This window comes from Rhipicephalus microplus, unplaced genomic scaffold (genome assembly GCF_043290135.1).
Source record: "Rhipicephalus microplus isolate Deutch F79 unplaced genomic scaffold, USDA_Rmic scaffold_345, whole genome shotgun sequence".
Lineage (NCBI taxonomy): Eukaryota > Metazoa > Arthropoda > Arachnida > Ixodida > Ixodidae > Rhipicephalus > Rhipicephalus microplus.
Genome location: NW_027464913.1, coordinates 5,054 through 10,000, shown reverse-complemented (window position 1 = coordinate 10,000; position 4,947 = coordinate 5,054). Strand labels below are relative to the sequence as shown.

General features: G+C 58.3%; 2 non-coding genes across 2 annotated transcripts; both read right to left on the bottom strand.

Annotated features, from left to right (window-relative positions):
• Positions 1 to 831: 831 nt before the first annotated feature.
• Positions 832 to 984, bottom strand: LOC142793902 (5.8S ribosomal RNA). Its single transcript, XR_012891911.1, has one exon. It is a non-coding gene; the product is annotated as a 5.8S ribosomal RNA (ribosomal RNA).
• Positions 985 to 2,702: 1,718 nt separating this feature from the next.
• On the bottom strand, positions 2,703 to 4,517 carry LOC142793905 (small subunit ribosomal RNA). The gene has a single exon (XR_012891914.1). It is a non-coding gene; the product is annotated as a small subunit ribosomal RNA (ribosomal RNA).
• Positions 4,518 to 4,947: the final 430 nt, after the last annotated feature.

Below are 4,947 nucleotides of genomic sequence, written 5' to 3'. Positions count from 1 at the left end.
AACACCGCCGAGGCCAGTCGCCGCCGCCGCAAGGGCAGCCACGCAGCCTGGCGAGAGGCATCGTCTCGTGTAGCGTCGCCCCCGCCCCAACTGGAGTGGCCCAGTTTTTTGAACGGGACGGGAACTGCGAAGCACTTAGACCGACGGCGGACTACGACGAGAACGCCTTAAGCTTCGCCAACGTTTCGCCAACTCGTGCGGGAGACTTTTTCCGCTTCGCGGCAAGTCGTCGCGCCGTGCTCTCCGCATCAACCGCGTACGCAGCGAACCGCAAACGTCGGGCGCAGCCTCCTCACCTCCCTGCGCTTTGCGCGCGAACGTTCCCTGTTCGCGCGGCAAAGCCTGGAGGAGGCACGGCCCCGCAGCGTGTTCGAGCGCCCGGTCTACGGGACACCCTGCTTACTTCGAGGGCAACAAGCGCAACGCAAGGCTGCGATCTCGCGCACTTTGCGCACGGCTGGAGAAGCTTTGCTGGCCGGCTTTCGCTCCTCGTGTTTACCGTGCGTTAAAGTTGCGCGTCCGTGGCTCTCGCAGCTCTTGCGCGCCCGGTCGCAGAGAGGAGTACGCAACCTCGACCGCACTTTCCCTGCAGGCTTCCTTCCGACTCGAAGTCCTGCGGCGGTCTCAACGAGGTGCCACATCCTCAATGCAGTCGGTCGCCCCCGTTTCGGTTGGGCTCTGGCACGACGGTCGCCACCGTCTCGCCCTTGAGTGGCCGCTGTTGGCGCTCGCTGTGAGGTGTTCAGCGTGCTGTCCGTGTTGCCGACGCGGTCAAAACGAGTCGACGGCTCACGTTCCCTTGTGCGCCGAAGGCTCTCTTGATATGTGATCCGACCCTCAGACAGACGAAGCCAAGGGAAGACCCAAGGCCGCAATGTGCGTTCAAAGAATCAGTGCTCAGTGTGTCCTGCAATTCACACCAAGTCTCGCAGCTGGCTGCGTTCTTCATCGACCCGAGAACCGAGTGATCCACCGCTTAGAGTCGTGAAAAAGTGTTTGTTCAATCCGTACAGTCAAAACCAAACGTTTCTGGCACTCGGCCAAACAGTGGCCAAGAAGGGCGCTTTTCAGCGCACGCTTGGACTCCAAAACTCTGCCGCGCCTTTTTCGGCTGCCGCAAATCGAGCAAACGGTGTGTTTCGGACGGCGTTTCGCTTCCGCTACTTGCGAGTGCTTTCGTGGTCCACCCCTCTATAAATACTCGGGAGGCGTCGAAGCCGGTTCTCCAAGCCGGACCCGTAGGTATCGTTGTGTGCTCGCTCTCATTGGCCCGCCTAACCAGAAAATGCCTGCGGTACACCCATTTGGATAAGAGTGCACGCAGATGCGGGCCTCGACGGCTACACATTTCCTCGGGCGGCCGCCTCCCGGCCTCCGTGGAGCGCGGGATGCACGGTCCCATCGACAAGCCTCTCCCGTTTTTACCGTGGCGTCGCGGTTCACCACGGCGGGCGGGTCGGTCTCCTCCGCATAAAAAGGGGGACCCCCGCTTTTTGTTCCACGAAATCGCACAAGCTTTTTTCGCATCCACGGTTTGCCACCGCACACCAAAATGCCGATCCGGCTGCCTACTTTAGCCAACAGGTGGAGCCAGGCGCGCCGTACTTGCGCGGCACTTCCCACGTCCACCGAAGTCGGTGCCAAGGACCACTTTCGGCGCCGGAGCCGCGTACGAGCCTACTCGAGGCGGAAGAACGAAGCCAGCAAGGGCCTGGCCGCAAGTGCGTTCAATTGTCGGGACGTCCAAGTCCCTCGTTCTTCCGTGCTTCCTCTTTCGGCAAGTCGTTGCGGCACCTTCCCAAAGCGCGCAGACCCGCTAATCGCGACGAGCGCGACGTGGCCGTGCCGCCTTTCCCTCGGCAGCAAGCAAAACGCCTGGCAACGTCGACGCTCCCCTAACCGCGATCTCGCACCGTGTTTCGTGTGGCGAATTCAAAAGCCGGCCGGCGCTGCTGCAACCATTACGGTCGGTACGCATACGCCGCGGAGGGCGGGACGGTCATCGGAGCGTGCGGTTCCTCCATCGAGTACTGCGCACCTCGGCCGTCGCATCGCCGTGCCATGACCGGCCGCGCGTCAACGCGAACCGGTGCCAGCGAGATCCCTCGCCTGCAAGAACCGACCGGCAGCCTCCGTCACCCGAGGACGCGGAGGCGCTTGCCGCGGACGGCGGGACGGTATGCACTGGTGCACAGCGGACCCGTCACATCGCCAGTTCCTTGACCGACCGCCGACGCTTGTGCCGTTCCTCTCGTACTTGGCAGTCGCCGCGCGATTGTCGGGTCTCGTTCTTGCACGCACGAACGGTCGGGAGGGCACTCGGCTGGCGTTTCGGGAACGCGCAGCCTCGCCTTCTACCGACGTAACCACGACTCGCCGTTCGCGCTCCGCCGCTCCTGTTTACAGTACTAGGCGGTCCCGCAGCGGTCGGGTCGCGCATTTCGAGCGCTTCGAGCCACGGTGCAGTGGCGGGTCGAAAGCCGACCTATGAGTGCGTTGCGCCGTTTGTACCCGCGTCCGCCACCTGGCCGACCGTCCAAGGTCGCGGTGTTGGCGTCCGCTGGGCGCAACAATTTGTCACGGGGTGCCGCTCCACATTCAGGCAGCCCCGTGGGGAAAAGCCGACCCCGCGTCCAAACGGGGTCAGCGGCAGAAAGTGTCGGGCGCAGACGCAGCTGAGGCGCTCACCCTTCACAATCCGTTAATGATCCTTCCGCAGGTTCACCTACGGAAACCTTGTTACGACTTTTACTTCCTCTAAATGATCAAGTTTGGTCATCTTTCCAACAGACCGGCGCAACCGAAAGGCCGCGCCGGACATCGGTCCGAAGACCTCACTAAATCATTCAATCGGTAGTAGCGACGGGCGGTGTGTACAAAGGGCAGGGACGTAATCAACGCGAGCTTATGACTCGCGCTTACTGGGAATTCCTCGTTCAAGGGGAACAATTGCAAGCCCCTATCCCAATCACGAAAGAAGTTCCACGGGTTACCCAGTCTTTTCAGACAGGGATAAAGACACGCTGCTTCCTTCAGTGTAGCGCGCGTGCGGCCCCGGACATCTAAGGGCATCACAGACCTGTTATTGCTCTGTTTCGTGCGGCTAGGAGCCGCTTGTCCCTCTAAGAAGGTTGTAAGGTGCTGGGAACCCCGCACCTATTTAATAGGCTAGAGTCTCGTTCGTTATCGGAATTAACCAGACAAATCGCTCCACCAACTAAGAACGGCCATGCACCACCATCCACCGAATCAAGAAAGAGCTCTCAATCTGTCAATCCTCCCAGTGTCCGGGCCGGGTAAGTTTTCCCGTGTTGAGTCAAATTAAGCCGCAGGCTCCACTCCTGGTGGTGCCCTTCCGTCAATTCCTTTAAGTTTCAGCTTTGCAACCATACTTCCCCCGGAACCCAAATACTTTGGTTTCCCGGAAGCTGCCCGCCGAGTCATTTGAGTAACTCAGGCGGATCGCTGGTTGGCATCGTTTATGGTCAGAACTAGGGCGGTATCTGATCGCCTTCGAACCTCTGACTTTCGTTCTTGATCAATGAAAACATTCTTGGCAAATGCTTTCGCAGTAGTTCGTCTTGCGACGGTCCAAGAATTTCACCTCTAGCGCCGCAATACGAATGCCCCCGTCCGTCCCTCTTAATCATTACCTCGTATTCCAAAAACCAACAGAACAGAAACGAGGTCTTGTTCTATTATTCCATGCAAGTTTATTCAGGCGACTCGCCTGCGTTGAGCACTCTAATTTTTTCAAAGTAAAAGCACCGGCCATCTCGAGGCACACAATGAAGTGCACCAAGAAAGAACCGGCATGATGTTCAGTCCGAGCCGTCGCATCGGGTAGATGCACTACTCGTCTGGAACTGAGATCCAACTACGAGCTTTTTAACCGCAGCAGCTTTAGTATACGCTATTGGAGCTGGAATTACCGCGGCTGCTGGCACCAGACTTGCCCTCCAATTGATCCTCGTTAAAGGATTTAGAGTGTACTCATTTCAATTACGGGGCCTCAAAAGAGTCCCGTATTGTTATTTTTCGTCACTACCTCCCCGTGCCGGGAGTGGGTAATTTGCGCGCCTGCTGCCTTCCTTGGATGTGGTAGCCGTTTCTCAGGCTCCCTCTCCGGAATCGAACCCTGATTCTCCGTTACCCGTAACAACCATGGTAAGCAAGTAACCTACCATCGAAAGTTGATAAGGCAGACACTTGAAAGAAACGTCGCCGGCTCGTGGCCATGCGATCAGCACAAAGTTATCCAGAGTCACCACACAATACGGGCCGAAACCCGATCGATCTTGGTCTAATAAAAGCACCCGTTACCCAAAGGGCTCCAGGCTCACTGCATGTATTAGCTCTAGAATTGCCACAGTTATCCAAGTAGGAAGAAACGATCTAAGGAACCATAACTGATTTAATGAGCCATTCGCGGTTTCGCCTTATTTCGGCATGTACTTAGACATGCATGGCTTAATCTTTGAGACAAGCATATGATTACTGGCAGGATCAACCAGGTAATCGTTCGACTGCGCGTCCGTCCTCGCCCTCGGCGGGCCGGACGCAGTCTGTGTGCGGCGGAGGCCACCTTCAGGCGCCCCAACACGCTTATTTTGCACTCCGAGATGACGGCGTTCGAGCTCGCTACGGCACAACCTTCCCGAAAGACGAGTGGGAGCCGTGCGGCAAGAAGCACGTTCATGCTCGCTCTTTTTCGTTGCATCGACTCGGTCGCGCCGTGCGGGTTGCCCAAGCCCGCTGCACTGTCGGTGGACCGGCCGGAACTAGCAACGGAGCCGAGACTGCAAAGCCGCCAGACGACGGGTCACGCCCGCGTCTTCGGCGCTTTCGCATCTGAATCGCCCGAGGACGACACGGAACACACCTCGATATCGTGGTAAAACGGCACCGTCCGACAACCAGCCCCTAACGCATCAAGCGGATGAGGCT